At 37.2% G+C, this 27,117-nt stretch overlaps 1 long non-coding RNA gene across 2 annotated transcripts in view; it reads right to left on the minus strand.

Annotated features, from left to right (window-relative positions):
* Positions 1–574: 574 nt before the first annotated feature.
* The window catches only part of LOC134172931 (uncharacterized), a 34,864-nt gene continuing 8,321 nt past the window's right edge, over positions 575–27,117 (minus strand). For both annotated transcript variants that reach the window (XR_009968065.1, XR_009968066.1), the window contains exons 3-4: positions 6,083–6,153; positions 575–1,211 (exon numbers count right to left, since the gene is read on the minus strand). This is a non-coding gene — a long non-coding RNA (uncharacterized LOC134172931). The remainder of the gene's footprint in view (positions 1,212–6,082; positions 6,154–27,117) is intronic.

Genomic DNA, 27,117 nt, shown 5'->3' on the forward strand with positions numbered 1-27,117 from the left:
GTTACAATCTACATCACTGGTAAAAAGAAATTATGAAATATTCACTCCTTTGATTCAAATACGTAGGGCATTTAGCCTGAAGAAGACATCGGATTCTACAAAGTCTTCCAGAACTATTAGTGGAAGCAAAGACAGAAACAATCAACTAAAAATTCATGGTGGATTGACCCTGGCCAACAGTAAAGCCCTCACTCAGTCTCTCACTCTCCCACCCAATCAGGATGCGGAACAGAATCAGAAGGGAGAAAAAGATGAGGATAAATTCATAGGTCACAATAAAAACAATTTAATAAGTGAAGAAAATAAAGGAAAAAAAATCCCAAAGGAACAAGTGGTACAAAGAGTCACTTACCACCTCCAACAAACAGACCAGTGCCCAAGCAATGCCTACCTTGAGAGAAATCAGTCTCCAAGCAATGGCTACCTTGGAGAAATTACTCCCCTGCCCGCTAGTTTTATTGCTGAGCATAGCATCATATGGCATGGAATATATCTTTGGTCAGCTGGGGTCAGCTCTCCCAGTTTTGTCCTCTCCCAACATCTTGCCCACTCTCAGCCCAGTCCCTGTGGGAGCAGAGTGAGAAAACAAAGTCCCTGATATTATGCAAGCACCACTCAGCAATTGCTAAAACACTGGTATATTATCAACACAGTTTTGGTCAGAAATGTAAAACACAGCACCATATGGGATGCTACAAAGGAAGTTGACTCCATTCCAGCCAGACCTAGTACAGAATTATACTGGTCTGACTGGAAACTGCAACAGAGGAAAAATAGAAACAGCAGGGAACAGAGACTGGAACAAGTTGAACAGGAAGATTCTTCAATATACAAAATGAATAGAGCTCACTTGTATATCTCAATTGGATTTATTTGCCAAGTATTTTTATTTAATTATTTTATTTTTTCTTAAGGGGGAATTATTTATTTACATATTGGCTTTTCTGAATTAATTGAATGTTTCACAAATATATTTCAGTATAATTTCACACCACTGTGAGACAATGGAAAGTCAGGGATACTTGTCAGGTAGGGAAAAGAAACATAAATTTGAAGAAGTATTTCTAAATTTAGAATAATCAAATCTGACACTCATTACATGAATTTCAGAGTGTCTTGTATTACCTGGTACTTCAGATGTTCAGAACAGATCTCATTTTGGTTCTAGCTGGAAGTCCTCAACAGTTCAGTCTTCAAGATCTCCAGATATACTGTTATTAAAACAAATTTGTTTAAATAATTTTCCTAGGGGAAAAAAAGAAATTAAATCCTACATCAGAGAAAAAAGTATAATTCTAGTATTCTAAGGAAATATCTGCACTTTTTTCTTCATTTTTTATACATTCAATCTGGAAATGATATCATGCAGCCTTATTTTTAAATATGAGATATGAGCCATTTGAAGGTAAAAACTTATGACCTAAGCTAATCCATATTATATTTCTTCAGTAGAGAATAAATGGAGTGGTGTCTGACATTTTCTGCTTAAATAAAATTGTGGAAATCACTAAAAACCCCATAGATGGTCACTCAGCCCCAAAGCATAAGGGATGCTGCGATAGTCAGTCTTTTCTAAGTAGAAAGACTCAGAGAATACCACATAGTATAGGATCTGTTGGAGCTGAAAAAAGTAAGAGGTACCCTGCTAAATGATGGTAGTATGAACATCGGACAGTTGGCCTGGTCAGGGTATTTCCTATGGCTATGAAAAGCTGCCAAACAAACTAGCCACACATACACCTGCTTTGTACTGAAGGTTGTTTTTTTTTTTAATCACATTTAAAGACAGTGTGTCTCCCTAAATTAACATCTTTCTTCTTCTGTGTTCACTGTCATCTTTTCTTATATAAATAATGGTATAGTCGATGAAAATGCAATGGTATGAACAGGTTTATCCTGTAGTTACACTACTATTAAACAAAAAAAATAGTACATTTTGAACATCATTTCTAGTTCTCATTTTAATTTGCACCTCCTAGAGAATGGTTGTTCAAGTAACAAGAACTAGTTGTACTAAACCCCAAATTCACTTTACCTGTTATTATTAGCAGAGGCTTTGAAAGAACATTAGAAGCACCTATATTTTAAATTGAAGCTAATAAAACAGCAAAAGCTGTTGCTGAAGATAATAACCTAAAAAGGGATAACATCACAGTAGAATCAGTACCGTTCAGCTGTCTGTCCTGCCATCTGTAAAGAAATGTGCTATTATTTCTTGATTTAAGATTATGAAGAATACTGCTTAGGTGATATTCACTTATTTTGGAAAGCTTTTCATGCACCTAATCAGATAAACAAGATGCTATCTTCTGAGTCTGCTGAAAATCAATTGAACACGGCAAATTCCTTTTGTCTTTTTAAAAAGTCAAACAGTAATCTTTCTCATACTATAAGCATGTTAGCATGTGATTCAAGATCCAAAACTCAAGCCACAAATACAGGTCTCATTGAATTTTAAGATGTCTGAAAGAAGAAAGAAATTGTCTAGGGCTGGCAATGCTGAAAAGCAGAAAACAGGACATATGTACAATTCATTGAAAGCAGCTTGTTCATAACAAAGAGAAAAGGTAGCCAGCTACTTTGAAGAAAGCAGCCTTCTATAACTGGTTCAAGGGACATACTTATTTTGAAAGTGTATACCTTTAGACAAAAAATGTAATACTTTTCAACATTGAGAGAGCAGTTATATATTCTACTTATAAAAGATGAACTGATTAATATTTAAAGAAGAGAAACAAAGGAAAAAACTTAATTCCCTATGAAATTGTTCAGTGTGTATATATCACCCATGCAGGTGGGTGTACTTGAATATAAGACGTTTTTTTACACTTATACATGAAGCAGAATAGCAAGAAGTCACTAGAGGATATAAAACAGAGAAGGAAAGCCTAGACTTCAGCTTTAACCCAGATCATGATTTTTTTCTTATGCTAAGAAGAAAATAATGGCACAAATTACATCCTTTTTCTTTCCTGCTCTTTAGAGAACTGGCAATTAGAAATGTTGGAGCAATTTTCCTTTGCACACTACAGATTAGTGCTGAGTAATACTCACTGGTGAGGGGAAAATTATCCAAATTTCATGGAACTTTTACCAACATTTGACCTAGTCAATGGTACTTTTGTCTATTAAAATGCACTTAAATAGCATAGGTTATTTCTTCAAAAGCTAAGTGTTTTCTTCTAATCTTTAAGGTATTTTAAGCATGGATATAGATAAGTTTTAGAAAATACTACGTTTTCCTTCTCCCAGGTAAGAACTAGTTTTGATTTTCAAATGAAAGACAGATAGCTGCACTAACTACTCTTTGTTTTTAAAAAAAACAGAGATGTCACGAAACATCAGAAAAATATCTGGTGTAACCCTTGTTACTGAAATATTTCTTGACCTTCTAAAGAAAATTAAGAAATGAACTGCTATGCTGTCATTAAAGGCTTTATCCTATGGACATGAAAGTTGAAAGGATCATTGTTCTCAAACTTCAGACTCAAATTACATTTGAAAGGGAATAAAGGAAGAACCAAGAAAATGTAAAAAGAGGCTGGAAAATTGCTTTAAACTGATAGATCTAAATTCTAGGAGGCTGTCATTGTGGGAGGGGTGAGGAAACATTCAGCTCTCAGAAAAGAAGAGGGTTTAAATTTCCTATTTTATCAATGAAGGATGGGTGTCATTTCTGCAAATCCCCATCACACCATATTAAGGTCAAAAAAATCTCAACAATGTGATTCACTATATTTAAGTTAGGCAGCTACCTTTTTCTATTAGGCTATTCTTTCTGCTCAGGACCTAATTTGTCTCATCTCATTCTGAGATAGATATGAAAGGGTGGCTTTTTTAAAGGAGATAGAGCAGTGGCAGTTTTTAACCTTTTGCTTAATACATTATGTTAGAGCTCTTTCCTAGAAATTTGGAGAGGTGGGTTCTGTGCATGCTTCAGCTGCAAGGGAATTAAACTTACATGTTAAGAAAATACTGAAAGAGCTGAAAAGGAAAGAAGCCTGTCACTTAAACTTATGGGTTTTTTGGTTTGGTTCTTCCTTTTTTTTTTTTTTTTTTTGTGTAGCCAGAAATGTAAAATCCCTGAGGACGGAGTAGAATAAGATGGAGCTAGACTCTTGTCAGGAAATGATTAAAACTGAAAAAAAGAAAAAGGAAGTCCAAATACTCTTTATTGTAATACATATTTGTTTTATATTAGGCCACCATTGGCTGGGGAGGGAGGGGGGGAAGAACTATTTGTTGAGAGTAGACCTTCCTATATGACACTGTTTAACCATTCGGAGTCAAATACCTTCTCTTTCTTGCAGTACAATATTTCTTCACAGTTCAGCAGAAATGAAAAGGTGGCTTTCCAGAATTTTGAAGATAAGATTTTTTTTCTACCTGAAGATGACTAAAATCTATAAAGAAAACTTTCAGGTTTCTCTGACAAGTGCTAAAAGCAGTATGTGACTGTGAAGTGTCCGAGCAGCACGACAGACTAAATGATCAGAATTATGGCTGTTTTTTCAGAATGCCCTTGTAGACCTGGGTGCCTGTTTAGTTATGCAAGTATGAAATAGATAATTATATCTGCAAAATAAGTACCTTTAAAATATGTGCAAGCATTCAATATGTCAGCTAATCTTATGCTGGGCTGTAAAAGGACACACACATACGGAACAGCTGTTTAGAAATTAGGTAGGACTTCAGGTCCCCTTGGTAAGAATCCGGTAGAACCAACACCATTCAGAAACTCACTGTAAAAACTCCCTGGTATTTTTGGATCCAAGAAAGTAACTTGAAGCAAGAGATTATGTTATCTTTCAGATCAAACCATACCATAATTATACCATATACTAAGTCAAACTAAATCATACTAAGTACTAAATCATACCATATAATGAAAGTTAGGTACACAATGACAAAAGGAGGAATAATGCAGCCCTAGGAAAAAAGAGAATGATTTTATGCATATTTTAGTGGATTTGGGATAGCTACTTTTTCATCTGCCTATGACTCTACTATGACTGAATTTTTCTAATTCTTTCATCTTTTATTTGATTAAAAAATAGCGCTAATGCACAAGACAGTGGAAAATAGAACACAGTCCTCAAGCACATTTCATTGAGTTAGCTGACAAAATGAATGTAAAAAATTTAAAGGTATAAAACATATATTATAAATATGCTAAAAGGCATTCTTGCTCAAGATGTACCTGAGTAATAATTTTTAAAACTGCCATAATTTTACAACATTTCTGAGTGTGTATGAGGGGTGACTGCACTGATATATGGACACATTCTCCAAAGTCACCAAATGCATGCATATCCTAATATTCCTTAAGCATTAACTTGCAAAGATCAATACATGGTTGAAAATGTGTTTTGATCGACTTCATCCAACTGTGATTATCAGTAGTATTCTCCCTTTGCAAAAATTATTCACCTGGTTAAAAATTCACAAATGCTAGAATGGCAGAAAGTGAAAAATGATGTAATCCAGCCTGTTCCCAGCTAAGGTATAAATTTCCAGTACTTGTTAGCACACATCTGACAAACGCCCTCCCCCTCCTCCAAATATGTAAAGATGTCTGGAAGTCAATACACTGCTTTTCAGGAGATTGCTTTGGACGTAGCATGTAACATTTTGTAATAAATCTAGGATTAAAGTACAAGTTAAAGATCCAAACTTGTCTGTACACAGCAGCATTCCAAAGGAGAAATGGGATCAGGCTGAGTCCATCATGATCAGCTTCTTCCCCACTTCTATTTTACAGTTTATTTTGCTCTGAGCTAAAAAGGTTATCTTTCTGTGTCTGCCTGTTCTTAGGCAAGTGAGAAACATAAGTAGTTTGCTTAGAGGAAAATGGTTTCATGTGTCCCCTTGTTTCCTGCATTGCCACACAACAAAGTGAACTGGTATTAATTTTAAGGATTTGACTTTTCTGTGAGTAGTGACATTAGTATTTACACATTCTATCTCTTCATTAACATTTGCTAGTATGAAAAGACATAAATACACCTTTCATACTTCAGAAAAAGGATTTATGGAAATAATTGAGAATACTTGTGATAAACTGAGGTTATATGATTCTTACCTGTATGCATAAGGATAAGAAAGTAAGGGAAATAACCTTTCTCCTCTTTCTTTCTCTGGTGTCTGCAGTATCTAAAGGGGAGGAACAAGAGGGCAAAAGCTACAGAGCAGAGCAATATTGTTCATTAGACCAACAGATAAATTTGGCAAAGGAAAAGAATTTTTTTCACAAAAGGCCTTTATTCAGAGATAAGTAAGTACCAAAGCACTTTTCCCTGAATTGCTGTTTAGGGAGTAAAAGATGTGAAGGGTTTCTTCCCTGCAACTTATTTCTGCTGCTGCACTCAATGCAGCAACATGTGAAAGTTTCAAAGTCACTTATCCCCATTAAAGTTATGCTGTGGTATTGCAAATATTACTGGATGGTGCCTTGCAGGTAGAATCACCCTTTCTGCTGTGGTTCCACTAGACATTACAATGACTCCTCTTGAGGAAGGTGACAAAAAAACAGTCACAGCTCATGTCTTCCTTTGTTGTCTACTTGCCCCAATGCCTGAATACCTTGTCAAATTTAATCCTAGTCAAACAAGACAGAAAGAGGGTTTAAAACCATGCTTCCTAACCCAGCATGTTTATTCCAGAAATGGAAGCTAGCAAGCTTGTTTTAGGAATATATTTCATTGTGACAAATACAGAAACACTATACACTGCCTACAAACTTTACTGGGATGCACATCACACAATTGTTATTCAGAATTTTTTCAAACGACTATTTAACCATACTTTAAAACCCAATATGCATATGCAAAATATGGCTTTTAAAGTCCTGTGCAATACTGAGGCATCACATTTCAGCCTTATGTAATGTGTGGAAATCACTCCCACAGCTTGGGGCTCACCATGTGTCAAGATTCTAAAAAGTGTCAGGACAATTGTTCCAATAAAATTTCTGTTACATATGGGAAATTAATCCTCAAATTACCAAGAAACAATGTCACACTAAATAGGCACAAATACTATTTAGTATTTTTATTATACCCTCTGTCTGATTTTACTCCACTTGCTGTGTTAATGTCTATAAATTCAGGGACACAGACTCCACCTGCAGTACTGTGTTCAGCTCTGGGGCCCCCAACACCAGAAGTATGTGCATGCACCTGTTAGAGCAAGTCCAGAGGAGGGCCACAAAGATGATCAGAAAACTGGAAGCACCTCAGCTACGCAGAAAGGCTGAGATAATTGAGCTTGTTCAGCCTGGAAAAGAGAAGGCCCCAGGGAGACCTTAGAGCAGCCTCTAAAGCCTAAAGGGGACCTACAAGAAATCTGGAGATTTTTACAGGGGCATGTAGGGACAGGACAAAGGGCAATGGCTTAAGATAGCAGAGGGAAGAATTAGATTAGATTAGATATTAGGAAAAAATTCTTCACTATGAGGCTGGTGAGACACCAGAACAGGTTGCCCAGAGAAGCTGTGGCTGCTCCATCTCTGGAAGGGTTCAAGGTCAGGTCAGATGGTGCTTTGAACAACCTGGTCTTGTGAAAGATGACCCTGCCCATGGCATGTAGGTTGGAACAGGATGATCTTTAACGTTCCTTCCAACCCAAACCATTCTATGACTCTATGAAATAGAAAAAAAAGTGAGATAATAATCAGTATTTCCTTAACATAGGAATCTTAATGGTTTAGACTCATATGGACACTAATTATTGCAGGAGTTTGGAGAAAGACACATCATGTCTTATAGATTACAGAAATGTCTTCAGCTTTTATCCTGTGATATAAAAGAAGGAAAGTTCAAACAGGTCCAAATTTCTATAAATAAACAATACTGTATTACAGTGTTCTGTGAATGTGTCAAGTCTTGAAGAGCCAGATTGTGATCCTGGCTTTGTGCCCACACCAGAAATTGAAGCTGTTTAGCATTCATGCTGCCTAAATTTGCTGCCTATGTAACTGTTATCAAGATTAGAAGCAAGAACCCTCTATAGGACCATGTATTAACCCTCTTTAAAGGTGGATGGAGAATGATCAACTGGAAAGCTGACTGTAAATGGCATAAAGGTCTCCAGTGTATGGGCTGAGTAGTGACACAGTCATCTGCTCTAAATAAAAGGCTGATATATACTGGTATATTTCCCTACCTGGAAAAGAGAGTGGGAAAGAAGTGTGAGAACACAAAACTCTGTGGCTTTGAGTCATGATGCAACTTTTTTTAGGCTTGTTAATTATCATTGTTGTTAACCTACGAGTTAATCCTAATTTAATCTTTGCACAGTGGGGTAAGAACCCACTCCTGGCTCCTGGTATCTGCAGTTCCATCTGTCCTAATAAATAAAAGAAGAAGGTTGCTCTATGCCTGCTTAACTGGTAATTTTTTTCCTAGTTATGCTTTAGACTGTTTCAAATATCTCTCTTCAAGAGAAAGCCTGAGCAGGCTTTTGGAGACAATTTGTTTCATTAAATGATCCCAGAAGTCTATGCAGATAAAACTCAGTTTTCTGCCAGTTTTCCCTCCATATACAGTCCTTCTATACTATTCTCACCCAGTTGCACCTCACATATTCTCATGTCATACCTCAAAACTTCCAAAATACGATCCTCTGATTTTTCTTAATATACAATGATATTCTAGGAAGTTCCAACATAGTTTTGACATTAGTTCAGACACTTAAATTTGGGAGGAGAAGGAAAAAAAAATCTGTCCAAATCCCTAGACCTGTAAAATAGAGACTATCTCTCAGCACTTTAAGGGTTTAGCTGAAACACAGAGGCAAGTACTATGCAGTGTGGATCTAGTAAACTTATGCAAGGCTGGCTATCTCTAACCAGTGTGGAAAGGAGCTGGTCCTTTTCACTAGATCTCGGAAACTCTCACTCATTAACTATTTTTTGCTTCATAGTTTGAACATAGTCTCAAATTGCTGTCTGTTCACTGGCCATTACTGTCTTTCCCCTGCTGTCTATTAAGTTATGAAAAATATCAATAGGAGAGCACTGCCATAAGAAAGCAAATCTGTGAATACGGGGATCCATAAATACAAATCATAATTTAAAAAGCAGACATTTACATCATTTGGTGGTCTTTTACACAGATACAGTTTATTGTGTTCTTCTTTAAATGCACTAACATATGACTGTAACAACTTCTAGTGCTATTGTGAAGGCAGACCTCTCTTTTATAAGCTGAACACTTCAGTCATCTTCCCACTCATTACATCCTACATGTTGTCAATCTTAGTTTCAAAAACTGTCAATCAGAAATGCAGTAGGTGATATGTGTAGTATTTTTTTAACCACATGAAGGTGGGCTTTTCTTTGATTTTCTTTTATTCTTTTGATTGCAAAATACAGTATGTGTCTTGCATAGAAGCAAACACAAAAGTACATGAAAAACAGTATTCTGAAAACTGAAAACAGAACTTCGGTGTAGTAACCCTTACAGCTAAATAAAGTCTTAATGTTAGTTAAACATCATCCTGATTATTTAATACAGTGGTTCCAGATATTATAATTACCTCTTTAGACTTAAGGTTATTGATTTAGTAAGAGAAATTCTTAAATATTGACAAAAGACAGAAAATAAAAGTCACAATAATTTGCTGAAGCACATTATGAATTCTACAATTATATCAGTATCTGTGATAAAGCTGCCAGAAGGAAAAGGAGAGAAGCTGCCAGAAGAAAAAAGGGGGAGACTAGCACAGGAGTGGAAATAAAGACTGCACTAGGTGGATGATTAATCTCACTCAGTATGAGAGTTTTTATGTTTTAATACTAAAACAACAATTGCTAGTATTGCTATAGATGTACAGATGTGTAACACTGTGAACTACAAGCAAAATGTTGATCTTATTTAATTCACCTATGGAATTTCTGTGAAAGATTAGTCTTTTTTTTTTACTGTTTGAGGAACTACATTGTTGACAAATCCTTCAAGCAATCTCAAGAGGCTTACCCACTGCCATTGGTATCAGAAAATGGCAGTTTCACTTACCCTTATAAGGCCTCTGACTGACATGAAATTTAAATAACTTGCCAGACTTGCTGAGCTGGTTTGCCTCAAAGGCATTAAGGCTGACCAGTTGGTGATCTAGTATGGTGTTATGGAATTGGTACTGAAATTATTTAGCAGTAGGTATATGCAGAACAAAAAAATCCTAAACAGAAAAGAGAATAAATGAAAGCAATACTGCCCTTTCTATTTTGGCACTAAAAAAAAATATTTCCCTCCTGTCCTCCCTAGTAGCTGAATTTTTTTTTTTGGTGGCAATTCATAGAACTGCGTGCTGAGGTACATTTCCAGTTCAGACCTGAATGACTTCATGGATTTTGTAGGGTGATCAAGAAGTTAAGCTCTCATGGTGGTTATTACATCTCTAAAAAAGGCTCTACTTAGACAGTTTGAAATAGCTAAAACCTTCATGTCTTACAAATGTTGCTTGTAACGAAAATATTTACATACTCCTAACTATAGAGACTGCCAGATGATTCTACAGTTACCAGCACTGCACAATACTGAAGGCCACATGAATGATTATCAGCCACTTATTTTAGTTTATTTTAACAGGTTCTGTGTTCAAAAAAAGCCTTATCAACTCTAGCTTCTCATCTTTTAAAAAATTCTTTCTCTGCCTCAAAAAGTACTGACTTTCTCTAATAGGGTGTTATCACATCTCTCTCAATCCCTCACACACAGGTTACCAAGAGAATAGAATAATTTTCTATTTGTCTGACTGCTGTTTTCTGCAAGGACACTTTGAACTATAATCTATTGTATAGCTAATCCTAGAGTTTAATTCCTTATTTATTGGGATAACTGACAAGGGAGAGGTAGCTAAACAGCATTCCAAATTCCTCACCCTATTAAGTGGCAAAGGAAGTTAAGAAAACAGAGAATGCAGATATCATACAGATGAGCTATCACACACATCTTTTTTTTTTTTTTTGTCACTAGATTTTGGACTGTCTCAGCATTCTCATCCATAACTTTCTTTTCAATGTTTCATTGCTTTATTTCTACAGAAAAGCAGATATCTGTCTAGGAATGGTAGATGCAAAAATCTCTTGAATATACCTCTTGCGTATGTCAAATACAGAAATTAGGGTCATTTCTAACACTGACGTTTCAGGATAGAAGTAAACTAATAGCTCATGTGGCCAGAGTCACAAAGTAGGAAATACTTACAACATGCTAAAAAGCATGTAGAAGATGGAATAGAGCTAATTTCTGAGTGAAAATTCAGAGGTTGGTACTTTTTGCATACATTTTTTTTCTGAACTGCTTTTGACTTCATTTTGTCTGGCCTTTCTTACTTTGCAGTACTTAGAGGTTTTTGGGAAAGACTAAGGACTAAGGATATAAATACTAAGGACTGGATTTTTAGTTCAGTGAGATGCTTATGCATAGGAGTAATAGAGACTTCAGGCCAAAGGAATACAGGAATATGCAAAATTAATTGCATGTGACACATTCTCTAACTTCTTCCCTTTCCAGAAAACAAAGATGTAAGATGAATGAGATCATTTTCACCTGGTAAGAGCAGGAAATGAGACTTTAATTTGTTGTTACTTGTCAGTAGCAATCATCACAATCCTAATGCCAAGGTGGCACAGAGTTGATTAAAACTTTGTAGAACCACACACCTCCCCTTGGAATGCTCAAATAACAACTAAATATGGCAATTTCTCTATTAAATATTTGTAGAATAAATAGAAATATATTTACAAGTACTAGAGAGTCGTGTTGATGTATAAAAGCAAATCGTGAACTGCATGTTAACTTTTCACTCTGTAAAAAGGAAAAGAAAGTGAAAACAGAAAATCTAAATAGTAGCCTTCTGTCCTGGGTTCAGCAGTAGCAGTCATTTTTCTCCTTCTTAGTAGCTGGTGCAGTGCTGTGGTTTTGACTTTCAGACTGGGAACAGCGTTGATAACACCAATGTTTTTAGTTGTTGCTATGGCGTGTTTACTTTGACCAAGGACTTTGTGAGTCTCATGCCCTGCCAGGGAGGAGGGGAAGCTGGGAGGAAGCAGAGACAGGACACCTCACCCAAACTAGCCAAAGAGGTATTCCATACCACAGCACGTCATGCCCAGGATGTAGAACTGGGGGCTGTTACCCAGAAGAGCTAGATCACTGCTCGAGTCAGGCTGGGTATCGGCTGGCAGGTGGTGAGAGGTTGTATCCACTCCCCCTGTTATTTTCCTTATCATTATTATTATTGGTGGTAGCAGTAGTGATTTGTGTTATACCTTAGTTACTGGACTGTTCTTATCTCAACCCAAGGGAGTTACATTCTTTCAATTCTCCTTCCCATCCCTCCGGGAGTGGAGGCAAAGAAGGGGTAGGAGCGAGCGAGCGGCTACGTGGTTCTGAGTTACCGGCTGGGCTTAAACAATGACACCTTGTTGACTATCTGTCCACATCCAATTGCTATATAGCATGACTCTTCATAAATCAACTGGATTGCTTCCTGTTTGTGTTTCCCTTAAAAAAAATGGTTCTAGACACTGAGTAGATGAACTGAGAGACAGCAAGATTTTGTTTTGCATTATAAAGATCTACTGGGAAATTAATTAAATTAATTCAATTAATTAATTTAATGATGACGAATTCAGCAATTCTTTGAAATGTCATATTTGTAGAACAATCCATGAATATAAGCAATTTTAAATACTTACCAAACCGTTCAGCAAGGAGTAGATTGGGAAAAGAAGATCTTACTAATATAGACTGTATACTTCTCAGCATTAATTTTTCACTCTGACAAAAGCACCAAAGAAGGTTCTCCCAAGTACTAAAATAGACTGTAGCAGAGAAATTGGAAAAATGATGGAACACATACATACCAGATGGCTGTGGTTTTATGTTCCAATAGAAGGGTGTCATAATTCCATTCTTGACTACAGTTCTTTACATGAAAGACACAGAAAAGTGAATGTATCAGAAAATCATTTTCTACGGTAATTTTAGGAGTCCCAATGCATAAAAGGAAATGACCGGTTACATCAGTTATTTAAAATGCTTAACATCTTTGTACAATTAAATAAAAATCAGTACAGGCTGCATAAAAAGCCATCTAAAGTCATCTAGCAAAGAAACAAGTACAATTTTGCATTTGGGATCTTATTCCTTTTTCTAAATGTTAGATGTCTTGTTCTATCAGAGCAGAGCTCTCTTTTAAGAATACCTAGTGAGCTACTACTGGACAATATTCTTCCAACATTATTTTAAAGAGCAGCATTCAAAATGACAGGCCTTCCCAAAACAAGAGAATACTTCAAATTTATTACAGACATATGCTTTCTTACGTTTAAAAAAGAAAAAAAAAAAAAAAGATAGAAATAACGTTTGTAATGGCATGTTCTCAAAAGTTCTCTTATTTTTCTGTCTAGTCTCTACCAAATGAACCAGGACAATTTCTCTTTAAAAGACAGATCAGACAGTACAAGGCAAATATTGATGTAATCTACTACTCTTACTGAAGATACTTTTACTGAAATAAAATTTCTTACAGGAATTTGGATAAGGGGAAGATAAAGACAGAAACACAATTTTCTAAGAACTGGGTAGAACTAGACAAAAGTAAGATGCTTTGGCAAAAAATAAAAATTTAAAAAATTAACAGGCATGTTAAAAATAGAGATAACAGAAATTATCAAGAGCAACTTTGAAATATATGACAAGACCACAAAGAATGGTCTTTGAAAATAAGGTCTTCTGCTGGAAACAATAATTTGCAATAGAAGTAAAATGTTATTTAATTTTTCTATGTTGCATTAGAGATGTATTGGAATGGAAAAATTAAGATATTTTGAACACAAAATACATGAGAAGTAAAAGAAATTGACACCAAAATGCCTTCAAAAACAAGGAGATGGGCATGAAAGAATAAGAACTAGTTATGCTGTGCATGTCTTTGTGCAGGAATCTTTGCAGAGTTAACTCAAGATATGAAAATGGTGTTTCAGGCATGTCTCCTCAGGACATCACTGCTGTACAGATAGAGTTGACAAGATATGTGTGACCCAAGTCACCTATGCATGATGTCAAACAACTCTAGCACTCCATTTCACTTCACTCTGCAATTCACTGACTGTTCACACTGCTTGCATGCCAGTTTGCTCCTGGGCTCCCTTTTGAACTGTTACAGCTAGTTTTCTCTCAGGAAAACTTCAGATAGGTGTAATTTACTCCAAAGTAAACCTATAGACAGTATGAACAAGCTTGCAACAGGTCTGTCTCCCTATCTGCACTGCCACAGTCAAATGCATACACACATAAACATACATGTACACGCAGAGTCCTCCACTGCAGAGCCAGACCTTGACTGCCCACAAGTTCTCATATCATACTTCCAGCCGTACAAGTCACACTTTTGGTGGAATTTTATAAAAGTACCACTTGTGGACTACACAGGGCCTTAGCCTTCCTCAGGCACCTTAAGCTCTGTGCAGATGGATGACCACTTAGACAGCAAAACTCAGGGGAAGAGTACACATCAAGAAATATTTCTGCTTATGGAACCAAAGCATGTTACTATGGGAAGTTTAACTGTTTCCCTAGAGAAGAAAAAAACAACCCAGATCAAAAAAAAAACAAACCAGAAGTAACAGTACGAAAGCAACAAGCAAAAATGCTTAAAAAAATGAAGCTTCAGTCTTTACAGTTTTGACACTATGCTGGCTTTCCCCCAAGATTTCCATAGAACAGTGTGTAGAGGCAAAATGTTCTGCACTTCTTCTAGGACATACACTTTCCCTTGCCAAGAACATTGGGACTCAGTAGCATACTCTCACAGGCAACACATTGTCAGTGTTTGAAGTCTAATCTAAAAAAAATGCACCTATTAAATTGAAGGGAAATCAGTGATCACCTCTTGACAAAGATTTGAGTCAAACCTACCTCAATTTAAATCATTGGCTCAGAGGATTCAAACATTTCCATTATGTTTAGAACACTCCTTCCAGCAGCGCCTAAAAGAGCCATTTCTTCTCTCCTTCTTCCTCTCCTTTGAAATCAGTTTCTCTCACCACAGGAAACATGCTGGCAAATTGTGAAGTGCAAAGAATTATTAAGATAAGTCAGTGAAAGATATGGGACTAGAAATCAGGAACTCTAGGCCTAATTCATGTGCCTTGAGGCTAAAAAAGAAATATATAATACAAGGTTTCCTATATCAGACACCCACTATTATAGATTACAAAAGAAAATGCCTCTCAGAAATTGTTATGGTAATGCTTTTTCCTTGGTTGGCAATGCCAAGATATCCACATCCTTTAAAAAGTGGAATAAGTAACTACTGCATATTTCATGCATCTTAATTTTTCAATCTATATAAAGAATTCACTAAGCTTATTATATCATCTACTTCATTTGAAGGGGGAGGAATTAATGAAAAACCAAAATCTAGTGAGGCATGTCTAGAAAACTTATTAAATTACTTGCTCTGTCACTCTAATGATGACTTTTGAAAAAGTCTTTACTGAGATCAGAGAACTCATTTTTTATCACAGCAATCTACCTGTAGGAAAAGCAAATCACAGAATCATAGAATGGTTTGGGTTGGAAAGGACCTCAAGATCATCCAGCTCCAATGCCCCTTCCATGGGCAGGGATGCCTTATGCCCAAGGCTCTGTCCAACCCAGCCTTGAACACTGCCAGGAATGGAGCATTTACCACTTCTTTGGGCAACCTGTACCAGTGCCTCACCACCCTCACAGTAAAGAGCTTCTTCCTTATATCTAACCTGAACTTCCCCTGTCTAACCTTATTATTATAATAATTATTTTCTATATCTATATTCAATATACTCTTTCACAACCAGAAAAATAAAGTACATCAATAAAAAATCATTTAAAAATAGAAGGTGACCAGAAAGAGTCATTCCAAGCACAGCAGCTGCTTCTGGTCATTCAGATTCATCATAAAATTAATCTTTAGGAGATTTTCTCACTGCACTGAAAACGTTATAGTGCATTATATATATGTAGAAAAATTAGGCAACAATGATTTGAATGTTTTTTCTTACTCTATTACTGCTAGGGTAATTTGTAAGGCCTTTGGTCTGAAGATAGGTAGGGAGTTTTCTACTGCCATCTGTTGACGAATTAGGAATAGAATTGAAGTCTACAGGAGAACAAGCTTGCTCCCACCGTCCTTTGGTGAGCAAGAGGGTAATAAAGCTTGGAAAACAGCTGTCTGTTTGCATCAGCTTTCCCTGAGTTCTTAGGGACTCACCAGAAATGTATGTAAATTCCCAGTGGCATGGAAAGAAAGAAAATGTTTGGTTCATGGTAAGGTCTCTAATCAAAGGTCATGCTACTGATCCCATCCTGCCACGAAAGGTTTTACAAGGAAATGATACAGATGTGATTGTAGGAAGGCATCTTTACAGTTAAAGAGCACTTTGTTAAAGTGGCAGAGAGCAGCAGCAGAAAACTTAATTATGGTTGTTAACATCCATTCTGACATGCCCTGAATACTTCAGAAGCTACCCCAAAAGTACAATGGATCAAACCACTGTCTTAAACATGCATGGTGTCTCACAGTCACAGTATTGCAAAAGACAATTAAACATGTATATTCAGTTTCAATATTTGAAGAACAGTGATTCTAGTTGAATAAGAACATTGTTGTTCAGTCATTTTTTGCACAAGCTGAATGTGCCTAAATCTGTATTCATTGCCAATTTTGGACAGAAATATAGTAAGATTAGTATCACAACTGCAGTGTTTATTGGCTTGGGTTTTTGGTTTTGTTTTTTTTTATAGACATACATTCTTAATGCATAATCTTTGAAGAGTTGCAAAAAAAATCCTTCCTATATTAAAATCTAATTTATAAGAAAGCAAGTTCTGTAAGAAGCCTAATAGACCTGTTTTTTTCTGATTGCTTTTAGCAGCAAGTCAGCATCTATAGCACACTTTAGTATTCACTGCATCTTGAGTTAACATTCATCAGTAATTCTACATTGCTGGGAATAATGTAGCTAATTTTCTGTTTCTTTACCTTTTGTAGGAAAAAAAAAAAATTACAAAGTCTTACATAAAACTTTGAAAAAATTTAAAATTAACTAAGACTAGTAGAAATCTGCCCCAAGTACCACTTTAATAGTTGCAAGATAGTAGAAAAAGTTGATAATGAGCTTCAACTGCTCATTAGTAGAATGAAGTATAATTGTGTTATCCTTCAGGGAAGAATATTAGTTTCTGTTCTGCTCTCTGCTTCACTGCTAGTGTGACACATATATCCAGCCTTACTGAATGTGAACTGGTGATTCATAAAACTCATGGGGTGGTAAGTGTTCTTGTAAACAACAGGCTAATTTACTCCTGGGACACTTTTTTGTCCTCAGTTGTCAAAGCTTTGGGAGGCTTATGGAAAATAAGTTTCATTCAGTGAAAACAAATAAATAAATAAATGAAGTCAATTCCAAAATAAAATTTAAGTTCTCCTCCTGAAACCCTAATACCTCACATCAAACACAAAGGACCGACAATTTTGAATGATGACTTCTTCTCTACTGCAACCTAAAAACTGGTCCCCTTGTAAACTGCTTAGGTCATGCAAAGACTTAATCAATAAAGCACCATCGAGAGACCTAATCATATGAGAGTACCTCAGCTCTCCAGGATGACACAAAATGCTGATGCCAAAGTACAACTAGCCATCAGGAAATTAAGGTGATGTGACAGAGGAATATTGGATTATCTAAGATGTTTTGCTGTGATCAGAGAAACAAAATAATGGTATCAGGTTTTTCTGGACTACTGTGCTGTCCTTTTCCCCCCCATTTTCTTTTTTTTTTTTTTTTTTAAACACTGCTGTACCTGACCATCTTCCTTCCTTCAGTTTGCTACTGATGGCAGTTCCAGTCTGTGCACAGAGACTAACTTAATACATTCCTTGCATTATACTTTGTTCTGTGCCTCACCTTTAATGCTAGCACATTTCTCTAGTGAGAGAAGCAGTCTCACTCACCAGGAATCACTGAACTGAAGGACTGAAGTGCAGTTGGTCTTTTACGAATTGTTCACATAAATCATGATATATTCTTCTGGAGCTTTCCCTACATAGATTATTAGGTTCTTTTATGTAGTGTTGATAGATTTTGCTTTGTTTTATAACTCAGTTCAATACTTGCACTGAACATAGCATGTTAAGAGGTACAGAGAAGGCATTTTGTTTTAACTAAGCCTTTTAAATGGAGATTAAAGTTACATGTCCTTGCAAAGGCCAAGTAGAGATCCAAGAAATTTCCTTCAGATAACTTGACAAAAAGATTACAAGTAAAAGCTTTTGATTTTGAAATTAAAATACAAATTCTATAGTAAAATTTATTCAATTTCCTCCAGTTTTTTCTCCATGAAGATTTTTCTTTTCAGTTTGCCTGACATTGTGTCTTTCTAAAGTAGTAGCCAAATCTTCCCCTAATATTTAATTCTTTATGTGCTTCAGAACTACAGCAGTGAACAGCCCAGATTTGGTCACATATTTGATGCTTCCTTTTATTGTATGAGAGAGGCATAGTCTTGTAATGTTTTCCGTATTTCCCTCCCACTACCTCTACACCACCAGTAACCTTCACACTGAATAAGAATAGCTGGATACAGCTTCCAGCATGGCTTCTCAATTGCTGGCAATTTGGTTGGCCAGATGGGATTTCTGTGGAGAAATGTGAAGGGCAAGTGTGCCCCTGCAGAGTTCTTGGCTCCTGCTGACTCAGCAAATGAAGGACACAGTCAAATAGTACAACTTCCACCTCTTTTCTCATCTTCTTTATATCCCCATCTATTTTCCGTCCTTCCACTTATCCAGAACTCTGTCTGTACTACTACTTCAGGTGACGGTTTTTTGTTTGTTGTTTGTTTTTTTTTCCCCAATTAGGATCTGCAGTAGCTTGAAATTAAGGGAATCTTTTCCAGTCTCACTCTAAGTTCCTACAGGGATAGTGTGAAGTCACAGAGACTAAAGTGAAACTTTAGCAGATGCACAAAGCAGAAGCAGTGTGTGTAGATAATATGAAATGATAGCACAGAGCTCTTCAGCCAGGAATGGAAGATAGTGCAGTGTCTGCATACTGGCTCTGAGTACCAGAGTAAGGCATCAGTTAGTTTCTGCTTTTACAGATAGCAGGAAAGCATTAAGAGCAGGAGCAGCAGCTGAGATAATTTTTTTCCAGAGAGGTCTTAAAAAAAGACTGAGGGCAGATATTGAGGGAAATGAGATTTAAGCCCCATTATAAATGGAAATGTCTTCAAATAAAGTAATTTTTAAAATGTGCTGAGGCACCAGTCCATTTAAAAGTCATGGGAACATATTCATTAACCACACTGAAGTAAAGGAAAGTCCCATAATACACGCTTACATTTCCAACTGATTGATACACGCTTACATTTCCAACTGACTTCAGAATGCCTTAAATTGGCACATAGATACTTTTATGAAGGATAAACAGCTCTGGGAAACAAAACACTGAAGAAAGCCAGTCAGTCAAACAAAGACTTTATCAAGAGCAGAATACAAGCGTGATTCTGGCCACAGTATACTTGTACATCAAATAGGAGAGTTTGGTTCTCTGACATCCTTCTTTAAAATGGAAATGCACCCGTTTTTTAGAAGGTATGCTTTTTTTCTTCATAAATATGTCTCAAGTCCCATAGAACAAATGCAAGATGAGAATATTTTTGTCTCTATCCAGTTTGCAATCAGATATAATGAAGAATCACTAACAGAAATCTTACAGTTGTAAAGATAAGGCAAGACCTGAGGCTTTCTTTTCCCTTTATGAAGAGCAAAATATTTTTAAAATAGTATTTCATGGCATGCTAGTCCTCAGTCTGGCCCAAAGGTCATTTTTTTTTAATCAGTAAGTCAGATGTGACAGTGGCCTTGAATGGTGGCTTTGATGGTAGTGCTTATGTGATAGGAAAGCACTACTACATAGACTGTTGTCAGTCTCAGACCTTAAATGTCCAGCATAACTGAGGATCAGTAATGATGTTTCAATTCTTCTCCAGGCAGTTAGTCGACATCTAATCTTTCTTGCTAATTAAAATCAAAACTATTTTCTAAAAAGCTAGTACATCTGCTTTTAAGGTATACATAACAAAAACAAAAGCATCCTAAATTACTAGTTCCAAGTCTTTCTGCCAATGAATCTAACCTGAGAAATCTGACAGTTTTGATGTCCTATTGAAAACCCTAGCAGTTTATAGAAGCAGCTCCTTGCCAAATATTTCCTTGCTTTTTTCAGGTAGACAAATAGACATATATTTACACATATATAAATACAATCATATGTGTATATGTTGGGTAGGACTCTCTGAAACTGGGCCTCAGTAAATCAGTTCATCTGGTATGACTTCCTTCCATTTACCTCAACATGAAAATATTTCCAGGTTGTCCTCATGGTGCTTTCTTCCTACCTGACATACAGCATAGTGGACATGAGACTTGCCCTAAGTTGAAGGAAGTGTAGGATGGAGGAAATGTGGGGAGAAAAACTTACCCAGTTCTGTAGCCTAGTAGTTAGGATACTTAATTGAATGTAGGGTGGCTGTATGTCAAATGGCTTTAAATAGTTTTCTGAACTGCCTGTATGTTTTACGTTACATATTCCTCTGAGAAAAACAGAGCTATCCTTGGATGACTCAGTTCTTCTCTTTCACAGATTTTCCAGCCTACCCTAACCCCAGTAAACTTACTGATGCCAATTTATGTTTTGTTTATAGAACAATATTTAGTTCTTATTACACCTGTGTTACTCCTCTGGACCTGACCCTAATTTCTTTAATGGAATCCATTTCATGTCTGAATCTTCCATCTTTCAAGTCTTACCACTACATTATATTCCATCTGCAAAGCCTTAATCATGCGTTCTAGCAAATGTTATCACACTTATATAGCAAAAGATGCCCAGAGAGAAGACTAGAACATTTGGGAACTTTTACCATCTGTGCATCTCCCACTTATGCTTTTTCAAAAGTCCTTCCCCTCAGTCCTTCCCCACCCCAGTTCCTTCTTCTCTGGAGTGCTGTGTACCTAAATGCATTTCCTTTTGTAAAGATATGGATCATTGCTGTCCTCTGTCTTCAATAGAAATTATTCTATGTCACACAACTATATTAAAATGACATTGGGGTCAAAACATTAAATGCTTATTTCACAGGTAGAAAATTACTGAAATTAAGTTATACGTAGAATCATAGTTCTACTCACTTATATTGTGCATAGTCTTTCTTTAGAGTCAGATTTGTACCCTCAAGGCCCCTACTTTCTTCATTGTACAGAATTCTCTGACCTTCTCTGAAGTGAAATCAAAGAGGAAAACAGTGTGTCATAGTGTTAGAACATTGTACTTTAAAGCTGGATACTGACACACGGCTCCATCATAGAATTATTTTGTGACAATTAAGCCATGGAATAGAACATTTTTATTGTGATCTCACCTGTTTCTGAGTTTTTAACAGGAATCCTGTGACCATTTTGCAGAACAATGAGCATGCCAGTAAAAGTTTTGTTTTGCAGATGTAAAAGCTATGTAATTCTAAGCACTTCCCAAAACACGGACCTAAAAAACTCAAACTAAAAATCCCAAATATGTAGATATTTTTGACCCATATCTTTGTGTTACTTTCCAATTTTGAATACTGAAATCATAACGACCCCCAGTATAATGTGATGTAAAGATGTGTGCACATCTATGGGGGTATGATATAATAGGCATCGCATAAACATGGTGAGATGGCTCCTATGACTGGAGTGTTGGAATGGAAGGTTACAGGCTCTTTAGGAAAGACAGGCGCTGCAGGTGAGTAGGGGGCCCTTTATGTTAGGGATAGGCTGGAAAGTATGGAGCTCTGTCTGGGGACAGGTGAGCAGTCAACAGTGAGTTTGCGGGTCAGGGTTAAAGGGAGAACAGCGATGGGACCTGTGGGGTTCTGTTACAGACAGCCTGATCAAGAGGACTCTGTGGATGAAGCACTCTATAGAAAAGCCTCATGCTCACAGGCCCTTGTTCTCATGTGGGACTTCAACCACCCTCATATCTGTTGGAAGGACAGTACGGCCTGGCACAAGCAATCCAGGAGGTTCCTCGACTGTGTGGAAGACAACTTCCTCCTACAGTAATAGCGGAGCCAACAAGGAGAGGTGCCATGCTTGACCTTGTGCTCACCAACAGGGAAGGGCTGGTCGGAAATGTGACGCTCCAGGGCAGCCTTGGTTGCAGCTATCATGAGATGGTCAAATTCGAGATCCTCAGGACAGTGAGAAGAGTGTGCAGCAAGCTCACTGCCCTGGACTTCAAGACAGCAGACTTTGGCCTCTTCAGGAGTAAGGTTCCATGGGATATAGTCCTAGAGGGCAGGGGGGTCTAAGACTCTTGCCTGATATTCAAGGATCACCTACTGCAAGCTGAGAAGTGTTGCATCCCAACTAGAAGGAAGTGCAGCAGGAGGGCCAGGAGACCTCCTTGGATGGATAAGGAGCTCCTGAGGAAACTTCAAAGGAAAAAAGAGGCTTATAAAAGGTGGAAGCAAGAACAGGCGGCCTGGGAAGAATACAGGGATGTTGTCTGGGAAGCTAGGGACCAGGTTAGGAAAGCTAAGGCCCAGTTAGAATTAAACTTGGCTAGGGATGTTAAGGATAACAGGAAGGGATTCTATAGGTACGTAGTGAGTAAAAGACAGACTAAGGACAATGTAGGCCCCCTCTGGAAGCTCTCAGGAGAACTGGCTACCCTGGATTTGGAGAAGGCTGAGGTTCTGAATGACTTCTTTGCCTCAGTCTTCACTGGCAAAGGTTCTGACCAAACCACCCAAGTCTTGGAAGGCAGATGCAGGGACTGTGAGAATGAAGACCTTGCGCCCACTGTAGGAGAGGATCTAGTTCGAGACCATCTTAAGAACCTGAATGGTGTACACAAGTCCATGGGATCTGATGAAATCCATCTGCGGGTCCTGAAGGAGCTGGCAAATGAAGATGCTAAGCCACTGTCCATTATATCTGAAAAAAAATGATAGGTGAAGTTCCCGACAACTGGAAAAAGGGAAATATAACCCCCATTTTCAAGAAGGGGAAAATGGATGACCCAGGAAGCCACAGACCAGTCAGTCTAACCTCCATGCCTGGCAAAATCTTGGAGCAGGTTCTCCTGGAAGGCATGCTAAGGCACATGCAAGACAACAAGGTGGCTGGTGACAAGCCAGCATGGCTTCACTAAGGGGAAATCCTGCCTGACCAATTTGGTGGCTTTCTATGATGGGGCTACAGAACTGATGAACAGGGGTAGAGCAGTTGATGTCATCTACCTGGAATTGTGCAAAGTATTCGACACTGTCCCACACGACATCCTTGTCTCTAAATTGGAGAGACATCAATCTGATAGATGGACCACTCAGTAGATAAAGAACTAGCTGGATGGCCACACACAAAGAGTTGTCGTCAATGGCTCAATGTCTGGCTGGAGACCAGTAACGAGTGGTGTCCCTCAGGAATTGGTGTTAGGATCGGTCTTGTTCAACATCTTTGTTGGTGACATGGACAGTGGGTGTGAGTGCGCCTTCAGCAAGTTTGCTGGTGACACCAAGCTGTGTGGTTCGGTTGATACGCTGAAGGGAAGGAATGCCATCCAGAGGGACCTTAACACGCTTGTGAGGTGGGCTGATGCCAAACTCATGAAGTTTAGCCATGACAAGTGCAAGGTCCTCCACCTGGGTCGAAGCAATCCCACGCACAGCTACAGGTTGGGCAAAGAAGAGATTCAGAGCAGCCCTGCGGAGAAGGACTTGGGGGTGTTGGTTGATGAGAAAATGAACATGAGCCGGCATTGTGTGCGCTTGCAACCCAGAAAGCCAACCGCATCCTGGGCTGCATCAAAAGGAGCGTGACCAGCAGGTTGAAGGAGGTGATGCTGCCCCTCTACTCTGCTCTTGTGAGACCTCACTTGGAGTACTGTATGCAGTTCTGGTGTCCTCAACATAAAAAGGACATGGAACTGTTGGAACAAGCCCAGAGGAGGGCCTCAAGGATGATCAGGGGACTGGAGCACCTCCCGTATGAAGACAGGCTGGGAAAGTTGGGGCTGTTCAGCCTGGAGAAGAGAAGGCTGCGTGGAGACCTCATAGCAGCCTTCCAGTATCTGAAGGGGGTCTATAGGGATGCTGGGGATGGACTATTCATTAAGGGCTGTAGTGACAGGACAAGGGGTAACGAGTTCAAACTTAAACAGGGGAAGTTTAGATTGGATATAAGGAAGAAATTCTTTACTGTTAGGTGGTGAGGCACTGGAATGGGATGCCCAGGGAGGTTGTGTATGCTCCATCGCTGCTGGTGTTCAAAGCCAGTTTGGACAAAGCCTTCGGTGGCATGGTTTAGTGTGAGGTGTCTCTGACCATGGCAGGGGGTTTGGAACTAGATGTTCTTAAGGTCCTTTCCAACCCTAACTATTCTATGATGGTATAGCATAGTTCTTCACAAACTAAATAACATTTTTTAATTCTTTATTGTACAGTGTTCCTTATTGTATAGTGCTGTACACCATAAAAAATCCACTAAACGGTTCTCTGTCCATGATGTTATCTGAAAAATGTGCAGTAAACAAGGCTTTGAGACAAGCTCTGACTATGGAAAAAAAATAATTTCGTATTTAGTCCTAACTTACAAATTTGTTTTGTGTGATTAAATAAAAGTATATCTTAATTTATTAAAATGCATTTATTTATTTCATATGTATTTGTTAATTTGTGTTCAATGAAATAAATTGGGTTTTTGTTTGATTGATTCCAAATTGAATCCAGTGGAGAAAGAGTATGTGAACATGTAAGCAGACTGCAGTCAGACATTGCAATGGATGGTGCAGTGGCATCTGAATTAAGGGTCTGATGACAGTATTATTGTGGTATTTGCTAACTTCTGAGCGTTTGATCTAGCAATATGAATAGTATTCTTTATAACAGTTCTTTTGTTTTATCGAAAAAAACCAACAAAACGGAGAGCAAAAGTTTAATCATGAGCTATATTAGTGATGTTTATGTAGCTGGTCATCAGGACCATACAGTTTTGGTCTGCTATTTGAACAACAACTAAACATATACAATGTTATGATTCATGTTACCATGAATGGGATATTTTTATAGCAAATTTCACAGTTATTTTTTGGCATCATTAATACTTAGGACAGTCCATAAACTTTCTTTAGCCTTTTCTCTCCATGCAGATCTAACTTTCACCCTTCTGTGTTCAAACATTGCAACTTCCTGCTCCACATTGTAATGTGCCAAAAGAGAGGTCACATAATACTGGAGGACAATAGTTTCTGGGCAAAGAGACAAAATCTTCAAGAAAGTATCATCAGTCAACCACATGTTGACTGACATGATGACATGGGCTGCACACAGTGTGAGTGAAACTTTCAGGGAACTTATTTTCTAAATATGTAAAGTCCTTACCAATTTACAATTTTTTTGGTGGATTACAAGTTGAACAAAATTGGGTGGATGAATTTTAATATTAAGATGAAATACTCAGAAAAGATAGCCACTCAAAAGCTCAAGTTCATGGCGAAATTTATGAAAGTGCTGAAATTATTTAAATAAGATTGTCTATAAATTTGATCATGGGCAAAATAACCCAGCTTCATTGTCAGCCGTCATTGAATCAGTCTGACTTTTTTCAAAAATTCAACCAAAACTTTAGGTCTGGAAAGAAGTTATGTGCTAAAGCTCAGAAAAATAATAAACAACTAAAAAAAAGGGTTATATTATTTGAAGTGCCATGAAGTCATAATAGCGGATGCTATCATTCTTACTTATAACTTTCAGAGTAGTAATAATACTAAGTTAAGTCAATAACTTCTTCCAAGAATGACATATTAGATGAAAAATAGAAAACCTCATCACTTTGAGTTCATAAACTTTTTGGAAGTGTAGTTAATGAAATATATACTTTTTAAACCACACTACAAGTCATGTAGTCTGCCTTGAGAAAAAAAAAAAAAGAATTTTAGTACAAAAATATTTTTAAAAGAAAAACAAAAGTTAATGAATGAAATATTAACAACTTAGTTAAAAAGTAGATTGACCCAGCTGTGTTGGTGCATAGTTTTAACATTAAAATTGGAATTCCCTCAGCCTTCTGAAACCTGTTTTTTCTCATTTCTCCCTTGTAAAATTTTTACTTTATTTGTTCATAAAATCTTTTAAAAAAACACCAACACAATCTGTACACACCCCAATATTTTATTTCTAATCCTCTCTTTCTAATTTATCTCCCTAAACTTCTTTAAGGTACTTCATAAAAGAATCTTCATGGAATGATTTAATCTAGCATATGGATTTGCTTGTTCATCAAGGACTTCAAGCATATATGTATATGTGTGTGTACGTATACATACTTTCTGTCTGGGAAGCTGTAGCACCTGTTTTTGTCTGGATTGACCTTTGACATTCTGGACAGTTCTGTTCTTATTAAATGTCATACTTTTTCAGTTTCTATTTACCTGCTTCTCCATCTCTCTATGCACTATTCAACTCTGAAAGTGCTAAGTTCCTTTTGGCTAGATATCATAGAATCATAGAATAGTTAGGGTTAGAAAGGACCTTAAGGTCATCTAGCCTCTTTTATCCTACCTTTTCACCCTCATTCTCCTTCTTTTAATATGAAGCATTCAGGCATGCAAAATAATGAACTTGCAGATAAATGATGTAATCAATATGCAGACAATATTTACACAAGACAGACATACAGGCATGCAGTGGCAAATAGCAGAATGTGTAAATAGTATGTCACCTTACTGACTTGAATGAAGTGTCAAATGTAAATCTTCATCTTATCCAGAAAATTGCTAAGAAAACAATGGCTTCACTTTTGCAGGACATGCTATAAATAGGCAAAAAATAAGTAAAATTATAATTATATACCTAGGGATACCCAAATAAAGTACACATTGTTTCAGCTTTCAGCAAGGATCATGATGTCGAAATGAGGAAAACGATCAATGAAAGTAAAGGTGTGGAAGAAGCATTATCATATCTGAAATTAAATCAATTCAAAGACTACAAAATACTCAAAGCAAGGAGTCTTGATAAC

The sequence above is a fragment of the Pezoporus occidentalis genome, unplaced genomic scaffold (genome assembly GCF_034315485.1).
Source record: "Pezoporus occidentalis ecotype Australia unplaced genomic scaffold, CSIRO_AGI_Poc_V1 ctg48, whole genome shotgun sequence".
Lineage (NCBI taxonomy): Eukaryota > Metazoa > Chordata > Aves > Psittaciformes > Psittacidae > Pezoporus > Pezoporus occidentalis.